The 15,231-nt window shown below is 45.1% G+C and overlaps 1 protein-coding gene and 1 long non-coding RNA gene across 2 annotated transcripts in view; one reads left to right on the top strand and one right to left on the bottom strand.

The window, feature by feature from the left end:
* The window catches only part of cacna1ab (calcium channel, voltage-dependent, P/Q type, alpha 1A subunit, b), a 187,309-nt gene extending 175,998 nt beyond the window's left edge, over positions 1–11,311 (bottom strand). The window contains exon 1 of the mRNA XM_040146391.1: positions 10,933–11,311. The gene's annotated coding sequence lies outside the window, so the exon portion shown is untranslated. The remainder of the gene's footprint in view (positions 1–10,932) is intronic.
* A 1,130-nt stretch (positions 11,312–12,441) lies between these two features.
* Positions 12,442–13,537, top strand: LOC120800944. The gene is made up of 2 exons (XR_005709027.1): positions 12,442–12,678; positions 12,833–13,537. It is a non-coding gene; the product is annotated as an uncharacterized LOC120800944 (long non-coding RNA).
* The last annotated feature ends 1,694 nt before the right edge of the window (positions 13,538–15,231 follow it).

The following is a 15,231-nucleotide window of genomic DNA, read 5'->3' as shown; positions in this document are numbered from 1 at the left end:
AGCATTTAGCCCAAAGGGCACAGTGGTGATGGAGAGTGCACTTTAATAAAAAAAAGGCACAGAGGCAGCAGAAGCCAGCAGGATGAGAGACAAAGTGTGGGAGAGATTAGGGGACATGAGAGACGAGAGGAGGAAAGACTAATTGCTGAATGAGAAAGACAGAGCAGAGCAATGCAGATGAAGCGAAATCCTCTCTCGCTTTCTCTCATTGTGAATCTGCCGCCCCCCCCGGGGATTGACAGCAGAAAAGACAAGGAGGTTTCAGCACCTCTGGCTTCCCAAGCAAACACTACAGCTCTGCGTCCTGTAGATATACAGTACAGAGTGCCGGCGAAGGAAGACAGCCTGAGGCCTGCCTCGCAGCCGCACAGCTGGAGGCTGCAGCTGGGGAAAACCGACTGTTTCGATTCTCCGGGAGAATGAAACTGGGGATCGAGTAGCAACCATCAGAGCTAGATCCTGAAGAATCAGGAGTAATACTGAAACGATCCTCTGATTAACCGCTAAGTCAAATATATCAACAGGAGTTAACATTAGCCAACATCAATTTTAAAGTGATTAAACGTTTTAAGAGCATTTACACTGTGATTGTGTCCTATTTTAAAAACAGCTCAAACAGCATTTGTAGCATGTAATTGCTATTTAAGCAGTTTATCAGATGAAGATGCAGAATATTTGTAGGTTCCAGCATCTCCAGTCTGGAGATTTTTAGCTTCTCTCTAACAGATGTCATTAACAACCAAATCCCCCCCCCCCCCCGAAACACTTTAAAAGCTGACACCACGACATTTAATCAATAAGTCACAAATAAATCAATGAATCAATCAGTTAATCAGTAATGAAGATAATCCTTAGCTGCGGACCTTGTAAAGATGGAGTTCTGGTTGGATGCTGGTGTCAGGAAAACCCCAGAAGACTGTACGAAATGTTCAATTCTCTCTCGTCACACTTTTTTCTTAAGTGATAAGAGCTGGCTCTTAATAGCGAACCGTCCTCCTCCTATTACGCGTCTCGGTGGGAGTTCAGTTTTTAGAAACCACTGCTCCATTAAAAGTATGGTGAAACTGAACTCGGGGAATGGGTTCATGTGTCTTGCTGCCACTACACTCATCCAACTGCACCTTCACACTGTAGCTCAAAAACTACATGCTTTTCCCAACAAAAAAAAAATCTCTTTGGATAAAATGACACAGGTAGTCCTGCCCAACATCCTATGAACCGATATCCATATTGGAAAAACCCTGAATATCAACAGACATCCTATCAGAACTGGACAGACTGCGTGCTCGCCCCCTTGTCTCAGGCTTTTCACTAACGCCGTGCGTCGTCAAGTTCGGACAAACGTTTTGGGCTTCTTTTGTTTCACTGTTTCTCTGTATCCCTTTATGCTACTGATGGTTCAGTCAGTGACGCTGGATTCACTCAACACCGAGTCTAAAAAAATGCACATCTAAAGTAAATCACATGTAATCACACTCCACTGCAGTGTGAACACCTAGAAGAACGCTTTCAAATACCATAAAATAAAGCAGGCATTTAAAAACAAGCCTATTTCAGAAATACTGGGCCTATAGTCATGATGAAAATTTTGAGGACATTTTTTTTTTTCTTTCTTTTTCCCCCTCCCTCCTCTGCTGCTCAGTTGGTAATTAGGAAAAGGAACTGCACACACTTAAGTGCCATAATTCATTCATCCTGCAGATCTGATCTGAGCACTGACGTCAGAACCTTTAGTTTCCAACATGACACCGATAAAAACAAACAGCAGAGATGAACAGCTGGATTCCAGTCATTCGACTGAACATGACTCACCCTGCATTTGCAACTGAATTTTTCGTGGGATGTTTCCAGCATTTTCCTCTTCTCCCTTTAAGCTTGCTAAACACAGAAAGTAGTAATACTGGTATGATGATAATTATAATTTGTGTTACTTTCGCTGTGAGAAGATAAACAACTGTCAGAGAAATCGAACGGTAAAAAAAGAGGGACAGAAGAGAAACGGGGAGCAATGCCTCAAAGTCACAGAAGCAGAATTTTGACTGGAAGGTCACCGATCTGAATCCCTGGGCAGGGCAAGAAAAATCTTGCTCTGCCCATGGGAAGCAAACGAGTAAGACCTTTGTCCTACCCTTGAAACAGTCCCGAGCGGCTTCTTATTCCATCATTTCTCTAAATTTACTTTGAAAACAAACAAACAAACAAAAAAAAAAAACACACTTTTTTTCCATCACGATCCATTTCATGTTACAACACTGATTCTAACATTGCTTTCACAAAAAGAAAAATAAATAAATATATATCAAACCGCATGGGGCGAGGTCCCTTAAAATATGGAAATCTTAGCTTTTAGTTTCTGTTTCATTTATCTGAATGTAAAGGAAAAAAAAAAAAAAAAGTTACTTCATTGGCTGGTTCCTGCAGCATGTATTTTCTTACGCTGGCAAGAATACGACAGTGCATAGTAATCACGACGGTGTGGTTAAATGTGGTCCAAATTGAAGTTAATTAGAGTGCAAGATCTTCCATGGCAGATTCAAAATGCTCCATCAGCCACACTGCCAACAGTGAGGGCTGACTAGTAGCAACGGTGTGGGACGGTCGCTTCCCAGAGGCTAAACAATGGCCCAAAATTACCCAAAAGGCTGGAGCGTTGGAAAACAAACGAGTTCCCAATCTTATTCTTCTCCAAGAGAGATGGGTTTATCAGGCTGCAACATTAGCAGCAGATGCAGGCCAACTAATTGATTATGCTGCATGGCTAGTTCCCGTCATCAGCTTCTGTCATGTCAGCTACCTTTCGGTCCCGCTCCCGTCCTCGCCCACCAATTTTTTTTCCCCCCACATTAAAAATCGCATAAATGCCGCCTCCTTATGACAGAAGAAAGGTAACATGAGTGAATAACTAATAGGTTCAGTGAAAGGAACGTAAAGCATGTTCCCCTGACAGCGGCTTGGACCTGTAATCAGGAGGCCTTTGCTTTTTCAAGACCAATTAGCCTAAGTCCGTCTCACACCTGGCTACGAGCTTGTATCGTTCAGTCCAGGTGAGAGGTTGACACGTACCTTACTCCCACAACAAAAAACAAACAATCGACTTTCAAGCTAATTACTCCTTAGCTGCCATTACCATCCTGCTAATGTCCCAACCCTACCTCGCATCTGGCTACAAAGCTTGTGCTCTCCACCCCAGTTGAGAAGTCGACAGTAACGGTAACAGGGATTTTTTTTTTCTCTCTCTCTCTCTCTCTCTCAGTGGCAGCAAATCAAATCAAACAATGGCCTGAAGTCTAGCTCGTGTATCCGAGCTAGCACGCACGCTCGCCAGGCTATCCAAAGTAGTCGCATGTTGACGCACTTCAGACCTGCAGAAACGTACCGGCCTTGCAACAGTTTAGCTACTGACTACCAAAATCCAAAAACCCTTTCGAAAAGTGACAGACTCACAGGGTAACAGGTAAGGTAGCTAGCTTGCAAACTTTAGCTATATATCTGCTGTTATACTGTAATTTCGCTGTGACTTTTTACACATTATTCTCTATTTTGACACATGCAAACATAAAATCTTCAACTGTGCCTTATCTATCGTTTTCCTTTATGAGGACACGTCAATTTCTCTTAATGTAGACTTTGTAAACTTGTAAACAGCCACTTTGTGTACAATTTCATGTGATTACAGTATATTTACAATAATTCATGCAGCTAAGTTGATTTTGTTTTGTTTTGTAGAAAGATTTAAATGATGTCATTGATGAAAATCAAAACTACTGCACATCGTTTTTAAAACGTGCTGAAAAAAAAAAAAAAAAAATTACAACCAAGCAGCTGGACATGTAAGTCACGAGTGATTAGTTATGGCAAGGCTACGTCCTCCGCTGAAGGAAATTCCTAACAAGAAGGCAAATTCACAGTGAGTGCACGGGTAAATAAATGCCCAGTATCATCATTTATTATATCTCCATTCAATCCTAGGATAAAATTCTTATTCAGTATATCACAGTTAACAGCATTCTGCAACTCAGTCATTCAAATTAAGTGATACAGAGACCAGGCGGCCACTTGGTCAGTCTGGCACTCCTGCAGTAGGCAGAGAAAAAATAAAATAAAACACAGCCAGAACAGTTCCTGCTCTCCCGGGCTTCTGACTTTCTGACTGCTGCCGAACTCTTTCTGCCTATCAACGCCCCCCTCTCCCCCAAAACCAAACAAAAAACAACACTGACCTCTCAGGTCACAGCTCTCTGACTGCTGCATCCATCAGGGAGCAGGTGAATTCTAACAAGCTAGACTCTTTCTCAACTCACATGAGCAATGAGGCTACTTCCAAGCAAAAAAAAAAAAGGTCGCTCAAGGACACTTGCACGTACCTCAACAAGGTGAGATGTCACACTCGTGTCCCTGAACGCTCAGCCATCTTTGTTTGTAGATGAAACATTTGAATTACCTCTCGCTGCCCTGGCACAACAGCATGCAGAAAGGTTTTGTGTGTTTGTTTTTTACACTCGTAAAAACTTTACGTATCATACGCTCAGCCTTGCAATAAATCCTACATTCACATACGTTATAATGTTCACTTTTCGTCAGAGGGGTGGTGATAGGGCTGCAATATGCTGTGCTGTAGAGTTGTATTGTGTTATATAGATGTGTGTTTCTAATATTTTGTCCCCATTTATATCAGAGGGTACTACTACTGATATATGAATAATTAGACATTACATCTGTGAGTTAGCCTCAGCAGGTGAGCGGGTTACATTCTGTTATTTGCGCACTAAAGATCTACATCCCATGTCTGCAGAAAATGTCCCAGGGGGGAACACTGAGGAGTAAATCAACTCAGCTTAGCTGAAGTGCGTTAGAGCGTTTGTGGGTTGGACCACTGAACAGAGCGTGTGTTTAACCTGCACCAGGGTTTTCTTAAAAGACAAACCATTACCAACCAACTGCCCACCATAAAAAAATAAAAAATTTAAATTATTTAAATGCTGTATGTCATTAGCAGGAACCTCCCAGCAAAGAAGTTTCAGCTTCGTTCTAATTCGCAGGCCAAACCCTGTGACGTCCCCGGTTTTCGACGTCATAAGAGGGTGTAAGAAGATCACCCCACCACTGTGTAGCTAAAAAACAAAACAAAAAAAACAAGAGCCATTTCTAATTAACAAATGGAGATCAAGTGATTTGGCATGGGGAAATGCAATTAAATTGTAAACTGCCACAGTGAGTCACCACTCTAGCTCTGGACATGAATAAAATCAGCTGGCAACATGCTGGGATCCATTATTCTGGAAGGGGCCATCAGTATGGGGGTGGCAGAGGGGACAAAGGTATTACAGGCTCTCATAAATCTAAGTTACTGATGGACACACAGCAACAGACAAAGACGGACAAAATAGATGTAGCGTTAAGGGGCCTCGTTTTAACCAAAATACAAACCACAGGAATACAGTTGCTGTCCGCATCAGTGCCCGGCTGAACCCTGCCAGCGTTTCAAAGTGGAAGCATTTACTTTGGGTTTCACCCAAGGGTGCCACGGCGCACTGACTCACTCCCGCTTTCATCCCCCACTGCCACATAAAAGCCGGGACATGGAATGTTGTTTACTCCCCAGAGCCCGGTACATCCATGACCACCGCATTTGATTTACGTCACCCGTGGGCAGAACTACCTGGTTCACAGAGAGCCAGATGTAAAATTTAAAAAAAAAAGAGGCAAACTCAACCATAGGGCAGCAAATGCATAAAGATACCACCAAATGAAATTCAGATCAAAACAGGTTGGTGGATGGCGGAAGAAATATTTCCACTCCTCCAGAAAGTGTGAGAAAGACGCCAGTCGAGCTCAGGTCGTCCATGGGCACGCAGCGCTGAGGAGAGGTCTTATCGGGCGGCATATGTGAAAACACCTGTGTGGGTGGAGCACGGCTGTGTGGGGGCTGTAAAAAAGAAAATTCTACCCGGTTTGAAGTTGTAGCTGGGATTACAATCTTCCGCTATACTGACTTCAAGGGAGATTCCCTCCATCCCCCATGTGCATATTGGAGTTCTCACGACATAGGAGGATTTGTTTGTGCAGGTTATGAGCAGTTGGGCCAGCACCACAGGTAGAAGCTGTGGCGGTTTAATTTCTCAAGGTACAATGGAAAAAAAACCCGAAAAAAAAAAAAGAAAAAAAACCTGCTTCTGGGTTCTCGCATCGGCCAAACTAAGTTTTGATACCAAAACAACATTAAAAACACAACCTGACTCCTTTCAGTGTTATATTTCCTACATTTCAGAGACACTTTTCCCAAGACCACCACATTCACATCACCCATTACGCTAAGCAACACATTTTCAAGCATTATTTACTATTATTACTTTTTTTTTTTTTACCTTGCTACTTCTCCTTCTTTCTGGTCCACAGGCAAAAGAGTCCTCATGTGAGGATTTTCTGCATATATACACTTCCTGGTTCCACCATGTTAGAGGAGAGGGGGGAGCATAGTATGTCTGTTTTTGACAAAAAGGTGTTTTCCTGAAACTGCTGGATAATTGGAAGTTTGATTTGCTACTTACCTACTGAGTTAGATACAAATTTGTAAATTTTTTTTTTTTTTTTTGGGCCAAATTTTCTGTTTCTCTGTAGGCATATATTGAACTCCCCCCGTCGTTGGTTTAGTCCTCTCCAGTTAGGTACCAGTAAGGTATATAAAGCGGTGGTCGTGGGGGTGTTGGCTGTTGCTGCCGTTCTGGCCTGTCACTGCACGGTGAGGCAACGAACGGCTACCAGAAGTCTGTCGGTAGTGACGGCAAAAAGGACGTTTTTCTGAAGCGCCGACATTTCTCAACACACTGCGCTGGAACCAGGTTAATTACTCGCAGCTTCATACGAAGCTGTGCCTGTTGTTTTCCACGGGCAAAGTAAATTGTGACGAGAGCAACCCGCATTTGACAGAAAGCCAAAGCACCGAAGCGTTTGCCTCGAATACTAAAGATCTCTGGTGTTTTCTGCTGTCTTTCAAGTCTGAGGGTGATCAATCTGCTCTGATAATATGATAATAATACAGAAAGTAAACGAAAACCGATTAACAACATAATGTCTGTATCATTTGCAGTGAGGATTTTAATGTTATCTTAGGCGTGTTCGCGTGCGACTTTCCTATCACCGAATCTCTCCCGGTCAATTTCACAGAATATAGTTTGGGAGTAGGTTTCGTGAGATTCCTCGAGGTGTCGAAGGCACCTCACGGAAACACTCTCTGTGTGACTCTGAACTTCACTACACCCCGTAGGGGCTCAGACCTGTTCAAAACGTCCACGGGTTGACCGCACAAACTGCCTCAGTCACCAGATTGTTGCAGATCCGAGGCAAGCACTTGGGTTTTAGACGTCACCGAGTACTGAGACGAGCCTCCGGGCTACGGTGTCAGTCATGAGACCGACGTGACGCCGAAACTTGATCACCGTCAGTCAAGTGTGACTGGCAGCACCCTGTCCAGTATCCACAATATCTTTTTTGTCCTCTGCCCGTATCTTGTTTATCTCTGGACACTGATGACTTTTCATCTTTGGAAACTTCTGCCGGTTGCTGATTCAGTTTGACAGCCGCAGCCTTTGACAGCAGCGCTGTTTTGTCTCACGCCAATAAGGCTCCGTTCAGTCGAGTGAAGCTGACAAACAGAGGGATGGAAGACACTGAGAGGGAATGATGGATAAAGGCATGGAGGGATGGATACATGGAGTACGGAGACAGCGAAGGTCAGGGCAGTGTGGTGACCCAGAAGCAACAGGCAAGAGTGTAGGTGTGAGGTTGCCTTTGGTAAACAAGAATACAAACACACACCTGCACACCTCTGTCAGAACGGCTCTGATCCTTTCGACAACGGGGAAGAAAAGCTCTAGATCCGTGACGGTTGAAGCAGGATGGGCCAACACAGGCCAAAATAGTAACGGAACGGAGAGAAGAGGGAATATTTTTGGCTAAGAGGTACGGCAGTACCTTCGAGAGATCTGCACGTATAGATTTTACATAACTCACTCACTCATCCGGTAGCAGATTTGACACTCACCGCTGCATGTGTACAACAATAGCCGGGGAAGAAAAAAAAACCTCAGCGCCCATCACGATCCTGACACCTTCAGAAGAAGACTTGAGGGATCTGATGGTTGCTTGTTTTTTTTTTTCTCCTACAACAGCAGTAGGAGAACTGTTCTGTTCTTTGTATAGCTTCAGGGGGGCCTCAGACCTGACCCCACCTCGTGGTTCTTTCATCTGAAATATTGAACTTTAGCTAGGGTTCAATACCAGCAAGTCTACAAGTATATATTTATTTTTCACTCTTTATGTCTTTCAGGGCTACAGCAGCCCTGAAAGACATAAAGAGGTTTACATTTTTCCCCACTTATCAGCCCACTGTGGCTAAGGGAGGACAAACCTTACGCAGTGTCTTATCTGAATGTGTCATGGTGCTGTGATTGTGTGATATAATTTTGGTATTGGTTACATGGCTGTAATTGTTTTGGTGCTTTCTGCTGTAATCTCTGTATCTTTAAACACAGCTCAGGTGTTTTTTTTTTAAGCTGCGGGGGGGAAAAAACATTACGTCTGTAAGTCTGTGAGGGTCCGATGCTTATAATACTGTGTCGACGTACTCTTAAGGCAGGTAACTCTGGAGTATATACATGAAAACCAAATATTTGTATAATATCTGATGAAATATTCTATGCTAATATCTATTTTTAATTAAGAATATTACAGATTTTTTTTAAGTAACAGATTTTTTAAACAAAAAAATTTGTTTTTAACTGACTTTTGTATCAGTTAATATTAGGCTAAAGCTGCACTATTCAATAGTTCTATATTAACAATGGGTCAAATGGCTGTGCCTTTCAGCTCGTTGTTTTGGTTTACTCGCCCGAAACTTTGCTGTTTCGGTTGACTCTCGTGGCTCTCATCAGCGTCGGCAGCTGTATTCAGTCAAAAAGCTCCGATAAACCCACCGCGACCCGTCGGTGAACATGGCGGAGCATTTAGCAGCTAGAGCAGCCGGATACTTCCCTCAGGACTTGTTAGAGATCAAAACCAAGCTTAAAAAAAGAGAGTGGATATTGGACTCGCATTTCACCGGCTGGACACAAACACACTCCGAGTGGACACTAATGTCGCTCCGTGTCTGCTGGATGTGTAAAAATGAAAACTGTTGCTAACATGCTCACCATATCAACTCTAGAGGTCATAGTGTGTCAGTGTTCGCGTTAACAGGTTGTTCCGCTTCATCAATCAAAAATTGCTTTAAATTATTTCAGGTTACGGGGAGTCATTATGGCTAGGCTCAATTATTTCGTTATAATTAAAGTTCTTCCTAAAACATGTCAAGATGTCAAGGCCGTCCACTTTTTCCATCTTTTCATTTCTTTTCTTGTTGTTTTTTTTTTTTACATTAATGCTGATGAAAAAGTACAAACTTCTGGAGTTCTTGAGTACAGTATCGCCCTGCACGGATACAGTAGTGCCCGCCTCCCTTTAATTTGCATTTCACACATAAACATTTAGCATGTGGTACTTATCGCGAGCAACTTACGTAGACTTTCAAACGTAGAATAAGCTTAATTTTCCTTGATCAATGGAACAAGGAACCCCAGTAAGGGCTGCAGAGGTCTCATTCTCAGCAGACCACAGTAAATAAACTGCTCTATGCTCTCCCTCCACCGTGGGTCCTTTAGCAACAGTGACTTAGCAAAGGCAAACAGAGTTATTATTACGCTGAGATGAGACTGCTCCAGGGACCTATGAGGCTCAATGTTCTGTGTTTCAGTCTGGTTGGGGCCTTGCCCATCAGTCACCAAATGTCACGTCAGGACTTGAAGTGGTGTGTGATTTTCACCGGAAACTAACAGACTTAAACCTTCTTAATGGCTTGGAAAAAGGCTCCTGATTACGCCTACGCACACGCCACAGATTATGGATGAAACGGGCCACAAATCGGATCTCCTCCTCACTTACCGAACACCATCAGTAAGTAATTGTTGACGTGTCGGAGGCATTAAAAGCGATGGTCAAGATTTGTCTAGCTCAGATTGCATTATATCCGACATCGGTTGTCCCATGTTAACACATCTGGAGGGGTGCTAAGTTTTTGGCAGTGCTCTGCCATTCAGAAAACACCCTGATTGGCTGTGTGGCAGTTAAATGTCAAAATTGTAAAAGCCATGGACGTATCGCAGGATTGATTATTTCTAGATTTCTGTCCCTTTACTTCATTATATCAGCAGTTGTACTTGACCATTCAGTTATGCTTAAGAATCAAATGAATATGGAAGATCAAATAGTTACATAATCCTGATGTTGTAAGATTATGTTGGGGGTTTTTTTTTAATTGTCTGCCATAGATAATTTGGATTTGTGAGGATGTGACTTGGTCATTTTACGAGAAATGAAGCAGAGAGGAAGCAAAAGTCAAAAGAGCATTTCAAAACCTTCCAATTCGGTGTCAAGTTTGATGACCGGTTACCAATCGATTCAATAACAACAACAACAAAAAAAAAATCACCCGTCGAATATTTTCTCATAGCGACCAAACGCATTATGAATATCAAGCTACTTTTGTGTATGATCGTTGTCCCCAAGCTGGAAGATTGACTGTGGCTCTGGACACAACAACATGCAACACTGGCCCAACATTAGGCCTGATCTTAAGGTTTAATGTACTGACCAAATAATAATCTCAAGTTATGTTTATTAGGTTTGAGACTACTTCATAATCACAAGTAGGCTATTAATATTTGTTTCGTTTATCCCCAGAAATTCTGTCCATGGCATTTTTTTTTTTCTGGCAAATGATCCGTGTATCGTTAACATTTGTTTGTTTTTCTCCCTTTTCAAAAAAAACAAAAAGGAAAGAAGATCTCGCACCTCGAGGGGAATCTCAGTTTCAAATCCCTCGGGTCCATGCGCCCTTACCTGTCTGTCAGGTACTCCGCTGTCCGGCGGGTGCTGAGCCTGCGGGCTCCGCGGGCTCCAGAGCCGCCCCCCGGTGCTCCGGTGACCCCGAGCTGCTCACCTGTCGGGCGGAGGCGGCTGGGGACCGGTCGGCGGTGCTGGGAGGACTGGACGGGCGGAGGAGAAGCAGTAACGTATCCGACGCCGGAGGGAAGGAAAACTCCATGTTCACATCCAGAGCATCCCGACACGAGTGATGTCCGCCGGTTAATGAATGTGGGTGGGATGTCTGCCCGGGTATCCTACGGTGTGTGGCGTGGACCAGACGGAGCGGGTGTGTGAGGAGGTGGGAAACAGTCACGACTTTTTTTTTTCGGTCCAGTCCCGTGCGTTTCTCAGAAGGACGTTTCGGTCGGTGCGCTCACTGCTCCCGATCCTCTACATTGGACTCTGGGCTGCCCCCCCCCCCTTCTCTCTCACGCTCTCTCTCGCTCTCTCTCTCTTTGTGTGTGTGTGTGTGTGTGTGTGTGTGTGTGTGTTGTCACCGTTCTCCCCTTTTCCTCACTTTCACTCTGCCTCACTGGGACGCCATGTAAACACCTTTGTGTCGCCCAGAGCGTGTGCGGGGCGGGGGAACGGTGGCACCGGTCCAAGCCGCGAGGAGGTCTGGATTCCTGGACGTCATGCAGAATCACGACACTCGCGCTGTCCCTCGTGTCCACCGTCCAACCCCGTCACCTTGTGTTTCGCTCATGTCAGAAGCTCCATGCACGTTCATTTTATACATTGCACACGTTACTCGTGTCTAGGATTACAACTAAGAGTTATTTTCTCGATTAATCGATTGGTTTCTTTGTGTAGGATGTCCGAACATAGTGACAAACGGCACGTCACGGTTCCCTGGGGTCCAAGGTGATGCCATGAAACCGCGGGTTTTTGTTTGGCTGCCGGTCCGGAATCCAAAGAGATTCGGTTTACTGTCCCATAAGACAAAGAAACTCGGCAAAATTCCCACAGTTGATAACCTGGAATTTGGAGAATGTTTGAAGAAATCGTTACTTGAAAAGCGGCTCGAACGACGAATCGCTTTTTATTTTTCCGTGTGAATTGTTCCCGCTTGTCTTGTGTCGATTTGCAGGTCGACGGGGTTATTTGTTTCAAGCGTCACCTTGTGGCAGCAGGTCCGGTGTTTCTGCTTGATGAAGGGGACACGTTTCGTGACCGCGCGGCCTCCTAACGCCCGGAAGAAAAAAAGCCTTTTCCGACCCTTTGAAACTTCGCTGATCTCGACTCTCGTGGTTTCACGTTTTGGACACAGAGTGAATGCGTCTGGCTTTCGATGCCTGGGTGGCAGCGGCTCACAGGTAAGTTCCTCTGATGCTTTCCATCATTTCATCTGACAACGCCCCCCCCCCGTCTCCTCCACTCCACGTGACTGACTCGTGGCCTGTGGCACAGCAGGAATAGCACAGGTGTAAATAATAAAATGAATGATGGCCGAGCTCCACTTTCAACTTATAATAACCAAGAACTCTCTCTGATTTAATTCGCTTGTGTTTTTCTCTCTGTGTGTCTCTTGCTGGTCCATCTACAGGTGTCGAGTCTTTTGAAAGAGACCGAGTGAGACTGGGAGGGCGGCGGAGAAATACCGAGATCATTCCGGGCGACTGGGGTAAAGCTGCTGGACCGGTGCCGCGGGGATCCGACCTCGCTTGTCGTCTTGACACAACGTCAAGCTGCGATGCTGCTGGAAAACTCGTGATACCGGTGACACCCTTGTGCTAACATTTGAATGCATTTCTGCAGGGCTCGTCACTGTGTGTGTATCATGTTATGTACCGAGAGTCTCTAAGGTGTGTGTGTGTGTGTGTGTGTGTGTGTGTGTGTGTGTGTGTGTGTGTGTGTGTGTGTGTGTGTGCAGCCTGACATCAGAGGACGCCCGACTTCGCATCTTCCCATCCAACAGTGCCAATAATGAACACCCGGCTCCCGCAAATGAAAGCTTGTCGCCGCGTAGACACTTCCCGACGCACACACTCAGGGGGTTCAGACATCGCAGAGGTTCGCGCCGGTTTAACCTGATTTAAGGACAAAGGGGAAAAACCCGCACAAACACGGGCAGGCGCGAGTACGCACAGGCCGCAGTGTTGGGGATACTGCGCCCCGAGCGGCCACAGCACAGCTTGAACGTGATGGGCAGAGGAGGACGTTAGCCTGGAGGTTGGACTGGTGTGCTGGGTCTGAAAAGTTACTTGTTCCAATCCCCGAATCCGGCCAGGGACGCTGACTCCAACCGCTCTTACCTTTAACCCCATCATCCCCAGCGTCGCGCCACCGTCCCACCCGCTGTTAAGACGAGGCCTGATCATGAACCAGGCTCTGGTCCTATCGAGCGAGAGGAGCTGTCTTCTCGGTTGTTACCCTTCCTTACATGCTGCTGTTGAGCCAGGTGTGTGTGTGCATGAAAGTTTGGTTGTGTCCCGTTCTCCTTAATGCGGCGGCTGTAAAGAACTCCCTGACAAAACGGTGATTTAATGACTGTGATGCTTTCATGACCTATTCGACTTCTGGGGTTTTGGGTCCCTATGAAGTCGGAGAGGTTAGTGACATGGTTTGACTCGAGAGAGAGAAAAAAGATACTCCCAAGGTTTGTCGTAAATAAATGGACACCTGGTCTGGTTTTCACCCGGAGGGACCAAAGCGAACTGGTTTTTCTCGGAATACTTTGACTGGCGGCAGGAAGAGTTCAGAGCCACCCGGACCAGGGGGCTCCCATGGTGGGCCTGTAAATATCGCCATATGAAAGCATTTATGGGAGAGAGACCACCCCAGGACAGTTTTGATGTCCTCATCTATAAAACCAGCATCCACTTGAGGCCAGTTATTTCCTGCCCATTCGTTGGTGACTCATTCCTTTGTGAGGCCATTGTGCCCTCTAGTGTTAGAAAGAGACGGAGGCCTGCTTCCCGGTGGTCTCCCCTACTCTGCTCTCATGGGGCAGATCCAGCAGAGCAGAGTATGGAGATTAGATTTAATTAAAGTCCTCTCCAGCCTGAAACCCGCTGAACTTAAGATCTCCATTCGGCAAACTGTGACGGTTTTTAATATCCAAATTACGCAGCCTGCCGATCAGTGCTGGAGATAACTGCTGACTCTGACAAATTCAATATCCTCCCCTGTGATAGCAATCAACAACAAACGCACCGCTTTGACTTGGGCTGACAAAATTGAAAAAAACCACAACAATGGGATGAAGGGAGTTGCTTGAGTGTTTCCCAAAAAAAAAAAAAAACGAGTCAGGTAGCAGCTGGAGTCGGGACAGAAATCAGGAGAAAATCCAGTGGAGTTGGCTGAAAACGTGGCGGCAGGCCAAGCGGCTCGAGTGCCTACTCCCTGGGGTCGCAGCAGAGCCAGGCCTGGGGAGACATGAGTTATAATGCCACTAAATCAGTCTCTCATCCAGCTGACTCCCCGGCCTCTTGTCTTTCACCCGCACACGGACACACACACACACACACACACACACACACCCCCACGAGCAATTAATGCGGTGAGCGTCTGCATGCGTTGTGGAGGAGAGAGAGCAGTGCCCTTACTAGATGAGAAAAAAGGAGAGGAGTAGACCTGTGTGTGTGTGTGTGTGTGTGTGACTGATTATTAGATGTAACAGCTCCTGAGCAGACGAGGGAAAACCTCCCAACAGACCAGTGTCTGCTGCTTTGTGCAGTACACAAGACCTGAAGATAGTACGCACTTCCAACTCGGATGTGGGGGAATTCTTCACAGGAAAGTCAAACAATTCTTTGCCCGAGACACCTGTGCAGAAACTCTTCTTTCATACCAGCTTTTTAAACACAATCTACTGTGGGTGAGGTGGATCTAATGCCACATCAGAATCACACAGTGGATCACAGGTGGTGTTAGTAAAGATTCCCGAGTTTAGAAGTTGCAACTGTTCGCGGCAGTTTACTGTAAGATAGCGTCAGTCTTGCTAATAAACACTGTAATTTAGACCATAATTGAACAACTGCACTTTGCATTTTCTCCCCTCTCTTGTTGTAATTCTCCGTGTGCTGTGAGGAACCTTAATCAGCTGTACTGTGTTTAAAATGCGACATAAATAAAAGTGGAATTAACTGAGATTTATCTGGAGTGTATGACAGGTAGTTGACTTTGTGCGGACTTAAGTAAAATTGTACCAAAGCACCACATTAGCATTAAATTAGGGTATAAAGTAATGACCTTGAATTCTTGATCAACAGACTGTACCCACTCTTTCGTGTGTTTTCATTTTCTTTCTGTTTGTTTGTACTATATGTA

This window comes from Xiphias gladius, chromosome 15, assembly GCF_016859285.1.
Source record: "Xiphias gladius isolate SHS-SW01 ecotype Sanya breed wild chromosome 15, ASM1685928v1, whole genome shotgun sequence".
NCBI classification, from domain to species: domain Eukaryota; kingdom Metazoa; phylum Chordata; class Actinopteri; order Istiophoriformes; family Xiphiidae; genus Xiphias; species Xiphias gladius.
This window is presented reverse-complemented; position numbering and strand designations above follow the sequence as displayed.